This window comes from Heterocephalus glaber, unplaced genomic scaffold, assembly GCF_053883595.1.
Source record: "Heterocephalus glaber isolate CG9 unplaced genomic scaffold, H.glaber_assembly_v1.0 deba00001733, whole genome shotgun sequence".
NCBI lineage: Eukaryota > Metazoa > Chordata > Mammalia > Rodentia > Bathyergidae > Heterocephalus > Heterocephalus glaber.
The window spans coordinates 12,707,991-12,730,804 of NW_028258444.1; positions in this window are offsets into that span (position 1 = coordinate 12,707,991).

Below are 22,814 nucleotides of genomic sequence, written 5' to 3' on the forward strand. Positions count from 1 at the left end.
TATGCAGAAATGCTGATCTGGTCTATGAATCAGACCATGAATTATCCTGGAAGATGGAGAAAACACTAGGAATAATCAGCTAAAAAATCGACAGAAACTGAATCTCAAAAAATTTTGTATTTAATAAACATAATGATATTTATTTTCTCTAAAAAATGTTGAATGTCACTAATTCATTAAGAGTTATTTTGAGGGCTGGGGATTAAGCTCGGTGGTTCCACCACCAGCCTCACAAGTACAAGGTCCCGAGTTCAATCTCCGGTACCAAAAAAAAAAAAAAGGAGTTATTTTGATAATATCATAATAGAAATAATAAATAACTTGTTCTAAATTAATAGCAATTGACTATACCATTATAAATAGATCCCTGCAAAAAGACACAAAATAATCTATAAGAAAATTCATAAACTCTAGGAAAGCTTTATTCTGAGGTCTATAACATTTCAAAAAAGAAAAAAATCATACAGAAATCTTCACTCAGTAAATCACAGTAGTTAAAATACTTGGAGATATCTTAAATTTTCTGACCTTGTGTGTTTTTACAAACTTTGCCTTATGCCTTAACATCTAGTACATTGGTAATAGTATAGATTCTTGAAGAGATATTTAAATTGCACCAGAGTGAAACAAAAAAGTCTTTTTAATCAAATAAACCACAGTATAAACATACATTTAAAGTTAAACTAGGTAAATTTTATAGAAACATCGGATAAAGTAGCCTTTAATTATGCCAGAACTATTAGCTCCATGATGATTAAATTATGGGTTTCAATGTTTCCTTTTAACTCTGTACATCAGTGATTAATAAGTTAATCAGAAAATTTTACTTTCAGTTAAAACTTGATAGGGCTGCCTGTAACTTAGTTATGAAAGTCACAATGACTTCAATTAAGATACAATCAAATAGAATTTTCTAGCTTTTATACCTTCTTCATGGTATCTTCTTCAGGTTTCTATTGGTTAATTCTAGGTTGTTACTTCTTAATATAGGTTGTGCTTCTATGTCATCTCTATAAACCAAGTTTAAAATAACTTCAAAAAATATTTTTATACATTTCCTTTAGCAGTTTATACTTGGAAGACACAGAAGGAAAATGTATTACATACAGAGTGGTTAGAGAGAAAAATGTATCATCCACTTGTTATTTCCAGGGCATAAAAGATAAACTATTTATCTGGTGAAGGAATTGGCTTTGATGCTTCTGTTTAAAAAATAACTATCATTTAAGAAGCCAACATGATATTTAGAACAGATTACTGTAATTTTTAAAGCAGAAGCAACTTTAAGTTACAGAATTCCTTCAAACTTTTATGGTTTTAAAGAAGTACATGTTTTGAAATTGCTTCTGAATATATGAATAAATTATATATTGTCCTGGGGGAAATTGAAGTGAAGTATTAACTGCATGTTTTAAACTGGTTTAACAAGGGTTTAGATTAAATATTGAATAACAGAAAAATAAGACTGTGTCAAAAGGCAAGTAAAACCATTTTTCAATTTTCCTCCTTTTCAGCCACAATGATAGAGAATGTTTTATATTCTAAGTACTGTTAGGTACTTAAAGAAATATTAACCATCTTATAGTAATATTTATACTCTCCTACTATATCATTACATAAGTGACCTAAATAACTAAATCTTTTTAATTTGATGGTTAACTTTAAAATATGGCTGCCCTAAATTCTGAAACAATAGTTCAGACAATTGACTGCACTTCCCCAAATCATTCATAGAATTTTCTCTAGTTATGGAAATGAGATCAATTTTGCCCTCTTCTCAAGGTTTCTCCAGTGTTTTCCAATCATGTCATTCAATTGCTTAGCAATCTGAGGAGACTAATTAAAGATGGTTGAGTGAAGGCCCAAGAAAGATATTGTAAAATATCCCATACTAAAAAGATTATGTGGCTTAGGTTTGACAAATGTGAAGTGACATCAGCTGGATCCTTTTGTAAATGGATGAAGGAATTGGTTCATCAAGGGAAAAAAGAATCCTTACCAGGAACCAATGAGAGGAACAATCATCATAGTCTACAAAGGAGCAGGGCCAAGCCAATGACTCAGAGGGCAAGGTTCACAAGAGATGAAAGAGACTGACTTTCATTCATTTTATGTATACAACACATAAGGGATCCTCTAGATCAAAGCCTAGAAACATAATTGGCCCAGTTGATTTTAAAATCTCTGTCAGGGTTTTAATGTGCAAAAATGAAATACATTGGCTGTTAGATGATATTTAAAGATTCTTTCAGTTTTATTGCATAATAATAATGTTAGGAAGGGGAATATATATATATATATATATATATATATATATGTATATGTATCTTGTGTGTTGGTATTTCTGATGTGTGTGTGGGTAGCAGAGGAGTACCTCATGTGTCCTACCGGTGAAAAACTAGGCTACAGAAAATGGGTGGAGTATACATAATGTACGTTTTATGAGAATTTCCAATGCCTTTATTTTCAAACAAGATTTCATAAGTTTTAACTTTTATAAGTGATAATTATTGGAAAATTTAATATTTTAATATTAATTGATTATTGATTCTATTAGAATTGTGAACTAAATTTCAAATACTTCACTACTATCATATCTTCTTAATATTTTACTCAGAGTGTTGGTATTCTCTTCTTACATGTCCACCAAGGATTAATGGCATTACCCAGGAAAGAATAGGTGCTTAACTTTGTCATGTGAAGACTCATTTGAGAAGTCTCTCATAGTGGTGAAAGTATAGGGCCCACTGGCCTCATTTTTCTGGGCAAAGGATAAATAAACTTAAAGAGATAAACCTTGCTTATTTGGCAAGTGATTACTGACATTTTCCTTGGGTATGTAAATGTTCATCCACATGTCAGGCCACATTATTGTCCTGTCAGAGGAATATAATAAAATTTGTTTGAGGAATTTTTCTGAAGCACTGCCTCACTGAAGTGTAGAATGAGTTAGTTACCTAGGAATATCTGGTGTTCAAAGAGGCCTCTAGGCACTTTTACGACTGGAAAGTACCTAGATGCTACTAGAGAGAAACCAGTTGGTGAGTTAGAGATAGACAGGACCTTAGAACTTCCTGCACAAAAGAGTTTAAACACTATAGCCTGGAGATCAACTTCCTGGAAAATGGTATTTGTAGCTGATGATGGCCAGAGTAGCAGTTAACAACTGGTAAGCCTATAGATGGTAACAGGTATATTCCCTTAAGTGACAGGCACTGCAGCTATGCCTCACCTAAAATTGGCAGTTGCTTCATGACTTCATCTAATGATTCTGACTTTTGCCATAAGGAAGTGTTTTGCTGAGAATTGCCAGGTTTTCTGACATTTTAAGAGAATCCAGATAACCAGACTTCCTGATCACCTAAAGCAACCCCAAAGGGAAACAAGATGGAACAATCTGACACTCAACCCCCTGGACTCCTCTTTTGACAACAAAAGAGGATCTGGAAAAAATGAAATCAGAAATAATTTATCAGATAACAGCAGAGATTGTGTCCATAGGGCAAGACATGATTAATAAATCTAGAGAGGACAGAGATAAAAATAAAATAGAGGAGCTGAGGAACATGATGGAATCCCAACATAGAAAACAAATGGAATACATAAAACAGATGCAAACAGATTTCCAGGAGATTAAAAACTCCACTGAAAGTTTATGCAGCAGAATGAGCCAATGTGAGGACAGAACCTCAGATATAGAAGATAAGATTACAATTAGTGACCAGGAAAAGAAAAACTGCTTTAAAATTGTAAGGGATGATGGGAAATCAGTCCAGCAGCTGCTAGATGATACAAAGAAGAATAACATAAGACTTTTAGTAGTAAGCAACAACAACTAAGCCTCTACAAGATTTGAAATCCAGACACTGGAAAATGACAACTTGGGGGAAAAAGGAGAGGTGGATCCTGGGACCCTGGAAGGATCTGATGGGAAAATTGAAGCCCCCAAAGCCAATCCAGGGGGCAGTGATGGGCAAGCATTAGGCACACACCCAAATAGTCAAAAGACTAACAGAGGAAGTTAGAAAACAACACAAAGAGGTACTCAGCAGGATTAGAGAAGATATAACTACATAGATAATGGAAATAATAACCAAAAAGACACAGGAACTTTTAGAAGACATTCATAAAAAGTTAAAAGAGCTAAACAAAATCATATAAAACATGAATGACCCATTTATCAAGGAATGAGAGTCCATGGAAAGCTTTCAATCAGAAATCCAAGAGATTAAAAATCATATTGAATGTATAGGTAGCAGAAGCAACCAATGTGATGACAAAATTTAAGAACTAGAAGACAATGATCTCTCCAAAGACCAACTACTCAAAGATACCTTAAAAACAAGAGAACATGAAAAATAGATCCAACAACTGCTGGATGATGCAAAGAAGACTAATCTAAAGCTAATTGGAATAGGTGAAAAATGAATAGACAACACAAATGGCATAAAAACTTGTTCACAGAAATAATGGCAGAAAAATTCCCAAATATATGGAAAGAAATAAACACACAGATAAGTGAGGCATATAGAACCCCAAATAGCCATGATCAAGGGAATGTCTTCATGCCACATTATACTCAACGTATTAGAAGTCCATCACAGGAGCAAAATCTTAAAAGCTGTTAGAGAAAGGCAATGAATTACATATAAAGGTAAGCTCATTAGAATTGTAGCAGACTTCTCTACACAAACTTTAAGACCAGGATGGCTTGGAGTGAAGTATTCTAAGCCCTAAAAGATAACAGCTTCCAACTTTGACTGATGTATCCTGCAAAATTTTTCTTTAAAAATGATGGAGAAATAAGATATTTCCATAAAAAGGAGCACCTCAAGAAATTTATAATTACCAGAGTTACAGAAATTTTTCAAGGGTATCCTAGAAGAGACAATGAAGCCAACAATGCCACTGAGGCAAAAGAATGAATGCACCCAGTGGGATGAGCACCTAAGCAAAAGGGGAGAAAAATAAGGAAAACAGGAACAGGACAATAATGCAATGACAGGAATATGACTCTCAATGTGAATGGTCTCAGTGCCCCAATCAAAAGACATGATTGACAGAATGGATCAAGAAACGAAACCCAATAATATGCACTATAAAAGAAACACATTCAACTCAGAAAGAAACCCCAGATTAAAAATCAAAGGGTAGAAAATAATATTCCATGCAACAGAAACTCAGAAAAAAGCAGGAGTTGCTATCCTAATTTCAGACAAAATGAATTTCAGGCCAAGACTGATCAGAAGCACAAAGAAGGTCATTGCATATGGGTTAATGGAACAATTCAACAGGAAAAGTTAACAATTATAAACATATACACATACACTAAATACCAGCACATGAAATCTCATCAAACAAACACTAATTGACATGGAAAATTAGGTAAACACCAATACAATTGTAATAGAGGACCTCAATACCCTACTGTCACAAATGGATCAACTAGACAAAAAAAAATTAAGAAAAAATATCAGAACTGAATCTAACCTTTGAAAAAATAGACTTAAGAGATATCTACACAACACAATACATATCCTTCTCAGTAACAGGTGGGACTTTCTACAAAATACATCTCATACTATTCCATAAAACATGGTTAAGTAAATACAAAAGAATAAAAATTATTTCATGCATATTATCAGATCATAGTGCAAAGAAACTAGAAATAAATGGCAAAAGAAAGCACAGAAACTATGCAAACACATGAAAATTAAATAATACCCTCTTGAATTATCAAAGAGTCACAGATGAAATTACAAAAGAGATTAGACAGTTTCTACAATCAAATGATAGTGCCAGTATGACATACCAGAACCTATGTGACACAATGAAAGCAGTCCTAAGAGGAAAGTTTACAAGACTGAATTCCCATATTAGCAAAACAGAGCAAGCTCAAATAAATAATCTCATGATGCACTTCAAGGTAAAAGAAAAAGAAGAACAATCCAAACCTAAAGTTAGTATGAGGACAGAAATTATAAAGATTGGAGCAGAAATTAATGAAATTGAGACAAAAAAATTAATTAATTGAAGAGTTTGGTCTTTGAATGATTAAACAAATAGACAAGGCTTTAGCCAATTTTACCAAAATAAGGAAAGAAAATATTCAGATCCATGAAATTAGAAATTAAAAAGGCAAAAATCACAATGGATTTTGCTGAAATCCACATTATCAATATCTGCTTTGAGAACATGAACTCTAATAAATGGAAAATTAGAAGAAATGGATAAAGTCCTAGAAACATATGAACTACCAAAGTTTAACCAAGAAGATATAAAAATCTTAAATAATCCAATATCAGTCAATGAGATTGAATAAGTTTTTAAAACCTACCAACTAAGAAAAGCTCTGGTCCTGATGGGTTCACTACCAAATTCTAGATGGACTTTAGAGAGAATCTAATGCAACTTCTCCTCAAACTCTTCAATGCAACAAAAAGAGAAGCAGTTCTCACAAAGTCATTCCTGGAAGCTAGCATTACCCTCATTCCACAACCACAAAAGAACCTAATTTAAAAAAGAAAAACACGGGCCAATCTCTTTAATGAGTATAGATGCAATCAAAATCTCAATAAAATACAGGCAAACAGAATGCAATAAATCATCAAAAAGATCATACATCATGTCCAAGTATGATTCATTCTAGGAATGCAGGGATGGTTCAACATGCAAAAGTCAATAAACTTAATACACATAAACAGAAGTAAGGACAACAATCACATGATCATTTCAATAGATAAAGAAAAAGCATTTATCAAAATCCAAAATCCATTCATGATATTAAAAACCTGAATAAATTAGAATATAAGGTCTTTATTTTAATCTGATAAAATCCATCTATGATAAACCAATGACCAACATCATACTGAATGAAGAGAAGCTGAAAATTTCCCCCTTAAAATAAAAAAAAGAGACAAGGATGCCCACTGTCACCAATCCTGTTTAATATAGTTTTGGAAACATTAGCCAAAATGATTAGATGAGCAAAAGAAAAGGGATATGGATAGGAAAGGAAGAATTCAAATTATTACAATTTGAAGTTGATTTGATTCTCTACATAGAAGACCCTAAAAGTTCCACTAAAAGACTCCTAGAATTAGTAACCAAATTCAGTGGCAAGGCAGGATACAAAGTCAACCTCAAAAATCAATAGTATTCCTATACACCAATAATAACAAACTCACTAAGAGAGAAAATCAGGAAACACATCTTTCACAACAGCGTCAAGAAAAATGAAATACTTAGGAATTAACTAAACCAAGAAAGATAAGAACTTCTATAGTGAAAACTCTGAAAATAGGACATCAGAAAATGGAAAGATATCCCCTGTTCCTAGATAAGCAGACCCAGTATAGTCAAAATGGCATACTTCAAAAACTACTATACAGACTTAACACAACCCCAATCAAAATGCCAATAGCATTCCTCAAAAAAATAGAGAAAACAGTCCTCCAATTCATCTAGAACCAGAAAAGACCTAGAATAGGAAAAGCAATTGTGGGCAACAAACACAAACAGGGGGGCCTCATGATCCCAGACTTCAAGTTATACTACAAAGTTACAGTGATTTTAAAAAAAACAGCATGCTATTGGCAAAAAAATCAGACTTGATGATCAATGGAACAGAATAAACAATGCAGAAACAATTCTATGCATACTTAGTTATGTTATCTTTGAAAAGGGGCAAAATCCTTTCTCCGCAGAAAGATGTCCTCCTTAACAAATGGTGCTAGGAAATCTGACTATCCATATGCTGAAGATTAAACTTAAACCCTTATCTCTCACCGTGCACTAAACTAAAAAAAAAAAAAAAAAAATACATCAAAGATCTAAGCATAAGAACAGAAACACTTAATCTGCTGGAAGACAAAAAGGTGAAACATTTGAATACATAGGTTTAGGCCAAGATTTTCTAAACAGAATTGCAATTGCACAAGAAATAATACCAACAATCAACAAGTGAGATCATATTAAACTAAAAAAATCCTGCTCAGCACAGAAAACCATCAAATGCATAAAGAAAACAACCTACAGAATGGGAAAAAAAGTTTTGCCAGCTACTCTTTAAAGAACTAATATCTAGAATACATAAAGAAATCAAAAAAATTATACCCCCCCAAATTTAAAGACACAGTCAAAATGAATAGACATTTCTCAAATGAAGTACAAAAACTAATGAATACATGAAAAAATGTTCAACATCACTGACCATTCAAGAAATGCAAATTAAAACAACACTGAAATTCCATCTCACTCCAGAAAGAATGGCTATCATTAAGAAATCAACCAATAAAAACTGCTGACAAGGCTGTGCTGGATGGGTGGGACTCTTCACTGTTGGTGGGAGTGTAAACTGGTACAACCACCATGGAAATTATTTTAAAAACTAAAAATAGAAATTCCATCTGACCCAGCTATTCCTCTTCTAGGTATCCTCCCAAAAGACATCAAACCACAGTGATATATGAATACTCATCTTTATAGCAGCACAATTCATAATAGCTAAATCTTGGAAGCAGCCTATATGTCCATCAACAAAAGAATGGATAATGAAAATGTTGTATTTATAACAATGCCATACTTGTCTGCCATAAAGAAGGATAAAAATGAGTAATCTGTAGGAAAATGGATATACCTTGAGACCATGATATTAAGTGAAGTAAATCAGATGCACAAGCTTAAATATTGCATGGCTTCTCTTATATGAGAAACTCAGTATATTTTTAAAAGTATAAAATAAAAGGCAGATGATAAGAAAAAGAGAAAAAGGAATAACATTTCAAGCCAGAGGCCCACCCAGATAACATCAGTAAGTTCATGCAGACCCCAGAAAGGAGGCTCCTCAGACATCAGTGGCATGGGTACCCAGGTCCCAGCCAGAATCCTGCCTGGACAACAGGTGCACATACACACAGGTCCCAGTCAAAGGCCCAACCAGATATCATCAGTAAGTGCACACAGGCCCCAGTCACAGCTTGCTGGACATCAGTAGCACGGGCATGCAGGCCCCAGCCAGAAGCCCACCCAGAAAACAGCTATGCAGGCACACAGGCCCCAACCAGAGGCCTGCCCACATACCAAGAGTAAGCATGACAGGCCCCAGACAGAAGCCCATTCTGACAACAACAAAGCTCGGGATCAAGAAAGCAATTATTCTGAGCCCAGGAATTGGCACAGTGGTGAGCAGTAGAGAAAAGGCCTCTCTGAGACTTGTTGAGAACTGAAGCCTGCTGAGAAAGCAAATAATCACCTCAATAAAGGTGCAACAGATTGCAGTGGTTGAAATGAGAAGACATGTAAACAAAACTCAAACCAGACTTCCAGATCATCAAAGGTAACAACAAAGGGAAACAAGATGGAAAAATCTAATACTCAGCCACCTGCAAATAGTGAACTGGCAACAAAAGATGATTGGGGAATAAAAAGAAATCAGAAATAATTTCTCAGATAACAACAGAGATTGTGTCCATAAGGCAAGACATGACTAATAACTCCAGAGCAGACACAGATTACAAAAAAATAGAGGAGCTCAGGAATATGATGGAATGCCAGCATAGGAAACAAATGGAATCTATAGAACAGATTTAAACAGATATCCAGATTTAAAATTCCATTGAAAGTTTACTCAGCAGAATGAGCCAATCTGAGGACAGAATATCAGATATAGAAGACAGGATTGCAATTAGTGACTAAAAAAGAAAGATTTCTTTAAAATAGCAAGGGGCCATGAGAAATCAATCCAGCAGCTACTATATGATGCAAAGAAGAGTAACATAAGACTGATCAGAATCAATGAAGAAACAGGAGAGAGGAGAAAACAACATGAAAAACCTGTTCACAGAAGTAATGACGGAAAACTTTCCAAGCAGGGGAAATGAATTTGACGAACAGATTAGTGAGGCATAAAGGACTCCAACTAGCCATGACAAAAAAAATCTATACCTAGGAATATAATAGTTAAGATTTCAGAAACCTAACAGAAGAACAAATACTAAAAGCAGTTAGAGAAAAGAAACAAATCACATAAAAAGGAAAGCCCATGAGAATCACAGCAGACTTCTCAACACAAACCCTCAAGGCAAGAAGAGCCTGGAGCAAAGTATTTCAAGCCCTAAAGGAAAACAACCTACAGCCCAGACTGATGTACCCTGCAAAACTATCTTTCAAAATTGATGGAGAAATAAGAAACTTTCACGACAAAAACACCTTAGAATTTCATGAATACCAAACCACTTCAAAAAACTTTAAATAATATCCTAGGAAAAGGCAGTGAGGGTCACAACCCCACTAAGCCCAACAGAATGAATCCAATGGGCAAGAAAAGAAATTAAACACAAAGGGGGACAATCCAACCACAGCAAAAGGTCATGACAAGGATAAATCAATACATATCAGCTGTAATCATCAATGTTAGTGGTCTCAATTCACCAATATAAAGAATTAGACTGGCAGAATATTTTAAGAAGCAAGATCCAGAAATATGATGCACAGAAGAAACACACCTAATTCAAAATGAAACACATAAAAAGTTTACACTCATAAAAGTTATAGGGTGGAAAACAATACACCATGCAACAAGAACCCCAGAAAAAGGAAGGAGTATCTATCCTATTTGCAGATCAAATGGATTTCAAACCAACACTAATTAAGAGAGACAAAGAAGGACACTACATCCTTGTAAAGGGAATAATCCAGGAGGAAGAAACAACCACCATAAATACATATGCACCAAATACTAGTACCCCCAACTATATTAAACAAATACTAATGGACATGAAAAATCAAATAAGCACAAATTCAGTGGGGGACCTCAATACCCCACTGTCATAAATAGACATATAAACTAGACAAGAAAATAAATAACAAAATACTATTACTCAAACAAACCTTTGGACAAATGGACTTAACATGTTTACAGAGCATTCCACCCTACAAAATCAGAATACACATTCTTTTTGGCTGTACACAGGTCATTCTCCAAAATACACGACATACTTGCTCATAGAACATATTTAAGTAAATGCAAAGGAATTGAAGTTATCCCATGTATATTATCAGATCATAGTGCAATCAAATTGGAGATCAATAGCAAAAGAAACTTTAAGAATTTCATAAACACATGGAAATTGAACAACACACTCCTGAACAACCAATGGGTCACAGAGGAAATTAAAGAAGAAATCAGACAGTTTCTACAATTAAATGACAATCCCAATAAAACATATCAGAATTTGTGGGACACAAGAAAAGCAGTCTTATGAAAAGAAATTTATAGCAGTGGATGCTCATATTGGGAAAACAAAGCTAGCTCAAATAAACAACCTGATGCTGAACCTCAATCTTCTAGAAAAAGAAGAGCAGGACAAGCCAAAAGCTCATACAAGGAAGGAAATTATAGAGATCAGAGCAGAAATCAATGCAATAGAGACTAAGAGAACAATATAAAAAAATCAATGAAGCAAAGAGTTGGTTCTTCAAAAGAATAAACAAAATTGACAAGCCCTTAGCCAACCTTATCAAAAAAAAGGGAAGAAAAGGCAGAAATCCATAAAATTAGAAATGAAAACACTGAAATTACAACAGACATAGCAGCAATTCAGAGGATCATCAATACCTACTTCAAAAACCTGTACGCTAATAAGATGGAAAACAGAGTAAATGGACAGATTTCTGGATACATATGAATTGCTAAAGTTGAACAAAGAAGATGTAAAAATTCTAAATAACCCAATATCATTCAATGAAATTGAAAATATAATTAAAAACTTACCAACCAAGAAAAGCCTGAGTCCTGATGGCTTCACTGCTGATTTCTACAGGACCTTTAGAGAAGAACTATTGCCACTACTGTTTAAACTCTTCAATGAAATTGAAAGGGAAACAATACTCCCAAATTCATTCCTGAAAGCAAGCATCACCTTGATCCCCAAAGCAGAGAAAGACCCAACCAAAAAAGAGAACTATAGGCCAATCTCACTAATGAACATAGATGCAAAAATCCTTAATAAGATAATGGCAAACAGAATGCAGAAGATCATCAAGAAGATCCTACACCCTGATCAAGTGGGATTCATTTCAGGAATGTAGGGATGGTTCAACATAAACAAATCAATCTATGCATCTAATGCCCTGTATTAACAGAGAAAAAAGGGAAAAAAAGATATGATCATCTCAATAGATGAAGAAAAAGCATTCAACAAAATCCAACACCCTTTCATGATAAAAACCCTACAGAAAATTAGTATAGTTCTTTATCTCAACCTGATAAAAGCCATCTATGAATAGCCAATAGCCAACATTGTAGTAAATAGTCAAAAACTGAAATCCTTCACATTAAAGTCAGGAATGAGACAAGAATGTTCATTATCACCACTCCTGTTCAATATAGTTTTGGAAACATTAGCCGCAGCTATTAGATAAGAAAAAGAAATAAAAGGAATAAAGACAGGAAATGAGAAAGTTAAATTGTCATTATTTGCAGATGACATGATCCTCTACATAGAAGACCCCAAGAACTCCACCAAAAGTCTTCTAGACTTCTAGCCTTCTTGTACACAAACAACAGACTCACTGAAAGAGGAAGTGGAGAAACAATTCCTTTCATAATAGCATCCAAAAAAATTGAAATACCTAGGGTTCAATCTTTGTTTTTTGGTTTTGTTTTTTGGTACCAGGGATCAAACTTGGGTCCTTGTGCTTGCGCAGCAGGCGGCAAAACCATTGACCTAAATCCCCAGCCCTGTTTTTGAAAGAAATCAAGCACCTCTACTCTGAAAATAATAGCACTCTGAAAAAAGAGATCAAAGATGATACCAGAAAATGGAAAGATATCCCTTGCTCCTGGGTAGGAGGAACCAATATAGTGAAAATGACCATACTTCCAAAACTGGTATACAGATTCAATCCAATTCCAATTCAAATTCCAACAGCATCCTTCACAGACCTGGAGAAAAAATCCAAAAATTCACTTGGAACAAGAAGAGACCTAGAATAGCAAAAGCAATTCTAGGCAACAAAGACAACAATTCCAAACTTGGAACTATACTGCAAAGCTACTGTGATAAAAACAACATGGTACTGGCAAAGAAACAGATGTGAGGACCAGTGGAACAGACTAGAAGATGCAGATACAACTCCAGACACACTCAGCAACCTCATCTTCGACAAAGTAGCCAAACACCCTCACTGGAGGAAAGAGAGCCTCTTTAACAAATGGTATTGGAAAAACTGGATTTCAACCTGCCAGAGATTAAAACTAGACCTATACCTCTCACCATGCACTAAACTAAAAGTGAAATGGCTCAAAGATATAAATATTAAAACAGAAACACTAAACCAGCTGGAAGAGAGATTAGGTAGAACTCTTGGAGACATTGGTGTAGGAAAAGATTTCATGAACAAAACCCCAGTCACACATGAACTAGCACAATGGTTCAACAAGTGGTATCTTATCTTATTAAAAATCTTCTTCACAGCAAGAGAAACCACCAACATCATGAAGAGGCAACCCACAATGTGGGAAAAAATTTTCACCAGCTGTTCTTCAGACAAAGTTCTACTATCTAGAATATATAGAGAACTTTAAAAAATCAGACCTCCCAAATTTAAAGACCCAATCTGAAAATGCACACCTGAAATGAAAAGACATTTCTCAGACAAAGAATTAGAAACAGCAAATAAACACATGAAAATATGTTCAACATCACCAGTCATTTGAGAGATGCAGGTGAAAACAAAGCTGAGATTCCACCTCACTCCAGAAAGAACAGCAGAACAAACTTCAGCAATGCAGCAGGATACAAGATCAACACACACAAAATCACTAGCATTTGTGTACAACAACAATGAATGAGATGAGAAGGAAATTATGAAAATAATGCCATTCACAATAGCTTCAAGAAAAATGAGATACCTAGGAATTAACCTAACCAAGGAAGTAAGAGATCTCTACAAAGAAAACTACAGGACTCTGAAGAAAGGAAATTGAAGAGGACATCTGGATAGGCACAATCAATATTGTCAAAATGGCCATACTCCCAAAACTTTTATATGGGTTCAATGCAGTCCCAAGCAAAATATCAACAGCATACTTTACAGATCTAAAAAATAAAAATCCTAAAATTCATATGGAATCAGAAGAGACCAGAAGAGCAAAGCAATTCTGGGCAACAAGAGCAAAGAAGAAGGCATAGCAATATCTGTCTTCAAGTTACAAAGCAATACTACCATATTGCATACTACAAAGCAATAGTGATAAAAACAATATGGTACTGGAACAAAAACAGATACATGGATTAACAGAACTGAAGATACAAAAACTTCCCCAAACACATTCAGCTATTTGATCTTTGACAAAGGGTCTGAAAACATATGTTAGAGGAAAACAGCCCAATTCAACAAGTAGTGCTGGGAAAACTGGTTATCTGTGTGCAGAAGATTGAAACTGAACCTTTATCTCTCACCATATACTAAATTAAAATAAAAATAGATCAAAGATCTAAACATCAAAACAGAAACATTAAACCTACTGGAAGATAAAATGGGTAAAACACATGAAGACATAGGTATAAGAAAAGATTTCCTAAACAGAACCTTAATTGCACAAGAAATAACAGCAAGAATCAACAAATGGGTTTTATCAGATTAAAAAGCTTCTGTACAGCAAAAGAATCAATCTAGATTAAAGAGACAACCTACAGAATAGTAAAAACTTTTTCTAGCTACTCCTCAGACAGAAGACTAAAAATTAGAATACACAAAGAACTCAAAAATTTAACCACCTAAAATCAAAGATCCAGGCAAGAAATGGGTGAGAGAAATGAACAGACACTTCACAGAGGAATAAATACAAATGGACAACAAATATATGAAAAATGCTCAACATCTCTAGCCATCAGAGAAATGCAGATTAAAACAATGCTAAGAATCAATCTTACTCCAGAAAGAATGGCAATCATTAAATCAAACAATAACAATTTCTGGCAAGGCTTTGGTGAAAAAGGAACACTACTTCACTATTGGTGGGAATGTAAACTAGTATAACCATTATGAAAATCAGTATGGAGATTTCTCAAAGGACTGAAATTAGAAATTCAATATGACCCAGCTATCCCCCTGCTAGGTATGTTCCCCCAAAGAGCTTAAGACATTATACTTCAGTGATATATGGATATCGATGTTTATAGCAGCACAACTCATAATAGCTAAATCCTGGAAAAAGCCTGTATACCCATCAGTAGATGATTGGATAAAGAAAATGTGGTGTTGGGGCTGGGGATTTAGCTCAGTGGTGCTGCCACCTGCCTTGCAAGTGCAAGGTCCCAAGTTCAATCCTCGGTACCACCACCCCCCCCAAAAAAATTTGGTGTCTATATATAATGAAATACTACTCTGCTATAAAGAATGACAGGTTTGAGACATTTTTAGGAAAATAGATGTACCTGCAAAATGTTGAGTGAAATAAACATGGTATCTCTCATTTCATTGAGGCAAAGTAAAATCAAAGAGAATAATACAGAATTATAGAAGGGGACAAGGAACTGGATCTCTTGTGATAGGAAAGTGACCCAAGGAGAAAAGCATGAAGGGTGAGAAGAAACAAAATGGGAAATAAGTAAAATAAAAATATGCCATGTACAGGAACCTACTAAGCTCAGTTAATGTAAACATTATATGCCATCAAATGAGCTAAAATTATTAATATTAATAAGAATGAAAATTGGGATGGGTAAATTGGAAGAGGAGGAGGAGGAGGAAGAGAGGGAGGGAAGGGGAAGGGGACTTAAGAAAAGGAACCAGCTGTGGTTTGTATATGTAACCACTCCCCAAGATGATTGCAAACTGTATGAACTACAAACACGTACTAATAAAATTTAAAAATAAAAAAATAATAAAATAGATTGTAGAGTATGCATCAAAATAAAATTTTAGAAATACATATAATTTTGTAACTTTTAGAAATTCTTTGTAATTTGATTTTGAGCTTTAATCAAAGGTCAAAGAAGTTGCTTCTTATTGTGACACCATTTTTACTAATAAAGAATTCATGTATGCAATAAGTACTTATCAATCACCTCAATTTTCACTTCTTTCTAACTTCTCCCTCAACCATGGCTTATCCTCTATATAAACATGCTCAACTGCTTTTCTTCCACAGAACTCTCCCTTAGCCCTGTAATTTCCTCTGCCACCCTATTCCTTTCCTTAACCAAAGGGACTTCCAACAATTAACCTGATCTTTGTCTCTAATTTTTCAGTCTGCATTTTCTCCTTCTGCCTCAGCGATCTGGCTTCTAACTATACCATTCCACAGAAAGTGGTTTCCAGGAAGGTCAGAAAAAAATCCCAATGCAATGGAAGCAGTCTTTTGTTTTTTAAGTGGACTTTTCTGCTGTATTTAACACTCTTCACATGCACTGCTTCTTGAAATGTTACTTCCTTGACAACCTGGATGATAATTTCTTCTGGCTTTCTAATCAGTATCTTTCTACCTCTTCGGATTCTTCCTCTTTTGGCTATTTCATATCTTTCTTTCTTGGGCCCAAGGGAAGTCCAGAATGTATATAGATACATTTTCAAAAAGCAAACAGCCTTTCAGAAAAATCTTTTAGAAAATCTCATGTATTCTATGTGAAGTAGAATATATTTTTAAATAGATGCCCTGTTTGACTTTTTAACCTACGCAAAATTATTTTCAGCAAAATAATTTGCACATCCATATTTGTTGTGCTAGATTTCAAGAAACACTTTATTATTTAAATTCATGAAATATTGCCTCCTATTTCACTGCTAAAGTGCTTATTACCAAAAATTCAAATAGTCTAGAAATAAAATTTAATATATAGTAGTCTGTTATCAGAAGTTTTGATTTCATGAATTTGCAAGAGTCTCAGTTCATTAAAATTGTTGCCAACTCCTTCTTTAATTTATTGAAACATTTAAAATCCATTATGAGCAGTTGTGCTGCCATTCCTAAAACAAACTATATCAAGAAAAGGAAACAACCACAAATTTAGCCTTTTCTCTTGTTCATTTTTTGCAAATGTAAGGATCATGTTTTTGCTTTCAAGATAAACCAGAAATTTCAGAGTTCAGAAGATAAGCGACAAGGTTAATAAGATATATATTACTGTCTCTCAAACTCTTCCAAGGCAGACCAGCTAATCACCAAGGCTTCAACCTCATAGCCAACCCAGAGACTTTGACAGATTCTTCCTAGAAGCACTTTACAATTGGCCCTTTCTACAAGTGAAATAAGAACATAATTGTAATCTCCACCTAGTAGCCTGAAGCCTTTCCCTGATAGTCACTTTGAACTGACTTAAATTTAACAAGGACGTGCAAGGCACCAATTAAAGGGAGAGTACAGAATATGGGCCAAAGGAGTACTAACACGGATGCTAGAAAATTATGACTTTTCTAAGTACCAGATAGTATGTAAATTAATTAACCCTTTGGTTTAAAAAAAATTGAAGAGCAGTTTTTGCATTTGTCAAACAATTCTCTTGCATAAGAAAAGCTAGTGCTCTAGATCTCACTGTAAACTGCTAGTATGTTTTAAAGTCTAAATGTCCCCTCAAATTAAGGAGCAAATGTTAATATGCAAGTAACCATCTATAAACTTAACATATATGATTCTGGTAAATTCCTTGAAAGAAATATTTACCATCAAGCTGGACAAACACAAAATGGTAAAATATGTGTTATCTTGTTCACCCAAATGAATCATTTCAGCTATTTGTCTAAAAATTACAATCTGTCATGGGCAGCTGTTCACACAAATTGTAGTGCTCTGATTAATAATCTAATCCACCACAAAAAAAAGTAAAAACTTATACCTCAAAATTTAGGATATTTGTTTTAAATTTATAAATCTTTCTAAAAATAATTTTAAAACATTGTCTAATAAAAATTATATTCTTTACTCTTTAATTTGACTTTATCTCTAATTATCATATAATCCTTTCATGGAGAGAATAAAAATTATTAAGGAATAGAAATTTTTAGTAAGAAAAAATGAATGAGAGGAATTTGTATGGAAAAAATCATTCTACTTAGAAAAGTATAGCTCTGGTTTTTAAAATAAATTTTCATGTTACAAAGGACCTAAATTTAATTAATTAAAACTGAATCTGTAACTTCATTATATCTCAGTTTTAGGTAAAATTTCTTTACCACACATGAAGCCATTCTCATAAGGAATTCTCTCTTCATACACAAAGTTCCTAGCTGCCCTCTGGGTCATTGTAAAGAATGGGGCTGTGAGAGACAAATATGTATGTGCCTTGGCATGTAATCTAATCCCAAGAAAGAGCTCACTGGTTTCAATTCAGAAGAGTCTTCATGGAATGGAATGTGTTGTGAAAATGCTGGTGCCTCCTTTGAAAGGATCTTCCTTCATACTCATAATATAAAAACAGAATGAAGGATACCATAATAGTGCTAACATGTCTGACTGCAGTAAATTTGAATTTTCAAGAAGTGTTTCAATGTCTGTTTCCCATTAGTGATATAACAAAGAACTAGAAGCAGCTACCACCCATGACTCCAATCCACCTCAGTCCACTCATGTCAATCTTAATCCAACAAATTTTTCTATTAAGTGACATGAGCAGAAGGGCTTCATTATGCATGTAACCTTAGCTTTTGGCAGTCACTTTCTGAAAATCTAGCAGAAGTAGAAAAAGATGAATGAGGCAAGAGAGAAAATTAAATCATGGTATCATTTTGCTAACACTAGTCTTGACTTACTTCCATGTAGGCTTCTTGTCTGGCCCTTATCACATTACAAAGTGATCTAAAAGAATCCAGGGTTTTTTCTTATATCCTTTAGCCTTCACATTTTCGTCTTTCCCCATCTTTTTGCCCATAGTGTCACAACCTCCTTCAAGGTAAATCCCTATTTCCTATTAAAATTAACTTTCTCAGTTCTCAATCTCCTCTACTTTTGCCCAAGTGACTACTATATCAAAGTAATTAATTGTAATAAATTAATCCATTCTAATATAGATAGGAAAGCCTGAAACCAAGCAACCTCCCCTCGAGAAAAGAAATACATTTAGCAATAATTTGAAAGAAAGATAGTGTTTCTAACCAAAAAGGGTGGGTATCACTTTGAGACTAAATAAAACCTATCTCCCTCCCCCTTTTTCTCCACTTGTACTATAACTTACATATACTTTGTTTACTCCTCAGAAAGGCACATTGCTGCAGAAAAGTCAAGTGCCAGAGTTTGGGACCCTTTCTGCATCTCACTAGGTATCTTTCCTGGGGGAAGTCATTTTATCTTCCTACATCTCAGGCTCATAATACATAGATGGAGTTTATAAAAATATCTAACTCATAAGGTAGTTGTATGGATCACATTGACTTTTTAAATATGAAAGTGAAATATTCGTCTTTCTTAATTTATTTACAAACCCTACTCTTTCCATTATCTGATCCTATCTTACCAATCATATTTTTTCTATTTTCATCAATACACATATTCTCCACTGCCACATTTAAAACTTTATCACAGCTTTAACTCTATACAGTTGATAACATTATCCTAATGAACTACATGTGACACTTTCTTTGTATTAAATAACCAGGCAAAAATAATTAAAAGCAAGATTTTGGCATGTGGCCAAGCTGTCATCACTGAAGCTGGGCTTGGCTTGTGCAAAGAGAAGATGGATGTATTTCCAGATAGTCCAAGAGTAAAAATATATTGTCCAGATGCCAACCAGGCAGCACAGACACAAAAGTGCAGTGATATGACTGCCAGTTCCTGGCATAGCTGTGGGAACCAGGAAAAAGCAGAACAGATCTACAACTTTTGAGAAAAGCTATCACAGAAGAAGAGGTTACTATTTTTTTAAAAATTTGGCAAGTTTAAAAGAGAAATATTCAATAGTAGTGACCAAATTGCTAAGTAGTCATTAGAGTGGCCTGTTATCATTGTTGACATTCAGCTATTATGAAGACTAATGATTATGGACCAACTTGTTCTGCAACATTTACTGACAAAATATAAGTACACATTTTATTTTAAGGCTTCTAAGAATTTTTCTCCATAACTGTTAAGTAGAAAGACTTATTTCTTTGGCAACCAGAAAGTAAAATGCCTGAAAAGTTCAGGGCCACACAGTCCGAGAAAAAAAAAAAAAAGATTTTTACAACCAGCTTTCATGTTACTCCAAAAAGATAAAGATAACCATTATGGCTTATAGCTAGATGTCCTACCAAAGCCTACAGCGTCCATACATGGAGCTTTTGGGAGGTGTATGGATCATAGGTGTGTGATAACTGGCTTAGCCCACTAATTGGATTAGCATACTTCTGGGTGTGGCTGAGTGAATTTACTGAAGACAGAAGCCCCACCCTGGGAGTGGGTGGCACCAACCAATTGGTTTGCAGCCTGGATGGGAGAAAGGGAAGAGAATACAGAAAGACACTCCCTCTTGCCTGCCACACCATGAACTGTTTCACCTCTGCCATGCCCCTCTGCCATGCCCCTCTGCTATGGTGCTCTGCCTTGGAGCCAGCCGACTACGGATTGAAACGTCTACAATCTGAGCTAAAATACATCTTACCTTCTTTAACTTATGGATGTCAAGTATTTTGTCTCAGCAAGGACGAAGTAATTAAGACAATAACTCTATCTTTAAGGTAACAGCCTTAATCATACCATATGTTGGCTTTTGTCTTTTTTTATAATATCTATTATTAGAAAAATGTTATTCCATTCAAAAATAAAAATAGATAAAAATTTAATTTTGAAATAAGTAAGATAGATTTCTTTGACTATTCCTTATTTCCATGATAAAATCACTTACCTTGAACAGTCATTCTCTCTCTCTCTCTCTCCATCATCCCTCCCTCCCTCCCTCCCTTTCCTCCTTTGTAAACAGAAATTTATCCTAACAGTTCTGGAAGCTGAAAGTCCAAAATCAAGGTGCCAGCTTATTCAGTATCTGCTAGGGCCCAGTCCTCATAGATGAAGCCTTCAGTGTGCCTTCATATAGCAGGAGGGCAAACATGCTTCCTCAGGCCTCTTCTATAAGGGCACTAATCCCATTCATGAGGACCATATCTTCTTGACCTAATCACTTCCTAAAATCTCACTGCATAATAGTATCACCTTGGGGGTTAGGTTTCAACATATGAATTTGAGGGTGACAAAAATTCAGATCATACCAGGCCTCATCTTCTCTGTGATTAGGTTTTTAATTTTTTTTTTTAACTGGCAAAGTACACATGATGTTTGCTTGCATAGTGAATTACATTACAAGAATGAAACCTTGAACTTAGAAAACTCGAATCTTTTCATAATGAGTAATATGCCTGCCTAACCTTGCTCTAAAGAAAGACATGTTTATTACACTGAATAATAAACTGATCTGCTCTTTGCTCTGGGGAGAGACACTGTTTCTATATTCCAAGGCCATTTGTTTGAAAGGGTGTCAGCAAACTGTTTCCAAGAGGACAGTTTATCAATCTTTGGGAGCTGTATGTTCTCTCTTGTGAATATGCTACTCTGTTATTGTAGTATAAAAGCAAAAATAGACAAGAGCTATGGAAGAAGGCAAATAGAATGACTTAATTGAAGAAACATTTCATAGTACAGAATAGAGACACAAAAAACTGACTTAAGCATATAAACTAAACTGGTACGTGACAGATGAGGCAAATGGGGGACAGTATGGAAGGCTCGATAAACAATTTTTGAAAAATAACAAAAAATACAAGAAACAAAGTTATAACTTTACCTCACATATTATACACAAATAAAGTCTAGATGGATCCATAGTCTGAACACATATTAAAATAGCTGAGAAAACAAAGATTAGGTCTGTTTGTGGGAAAAAGAGCTTCCGTCATCCTTCATACATTCTTTCACTACTACATGTCTCTCTAGTTTCTACTAGGATCTTATTTTTAATAGCAGCATTATTTATATAGATTCTTCTGACTTATGATGGTTTGACATACCAATTTTCAGCTTTACAATGATGTGAAAGTGACATGCATTCAGTAGAAATTGTACTTTAACATCTGTGGGGGGATTTTTTTGTTCTGTTTTGTTTTTGTTCTTTGGTTTTTGGTACCAGGGATCAAACTCAGGACCTTGCGCTTGCAAGGCAGGAGGCAGAACCACTGAGCTAAATCCCCAGCATGTACTTGAACATCTGAATTTTGATCTTTCCCAGGCTAGTGATGCAACCAGGTTGCTTTTCACTTAAAGTACAATATTCAATAGATTCCACAAACGTCAATACTTTTATTATAAAATGGACTTTATGTTAGATGATTTTTCCCAACTAGAGGCTAATGAAAGTGTTCCAAGCTGGCTACCATATATGGCATGTTAGTGATATTAAATGCATTTTTGGCATATGATATTTTCAACTTAACAATGAGTCATGAGGCTATAACTCATCAAAAACTGAAGAGCATCTAAGGAGTCTACAAGGTAGTGAAGAAGATAAAAAAATCAACTCTTGTAGCCAAGGAGTCCAAAGTGACATGTGACAGAGGGTCAGAAAGTTGCCAGAGAAGAAAATTTTGTAACTGCTTCATCTATAACACAGTGTCTCTTGGCAAAGCCTGGCTGGCTTCTCCTCACAGGTTGGGGGCTCCCTCTGCAGCACTTGGACCTCAGAAGGTGAGAAGAGAACAGGTATCTAAGGACCAACATCCAGGGACCTGTGAATCATGGAGTTCACCAGAAGAACTACAGGCGGTGTGTGGGTGGCCGTCTGCTTGCCTCAAGATTTGGCTTTCCAGGGGTGATGGGAAGTTCAGTCCAGGCTGTGCTGTTTGGACCT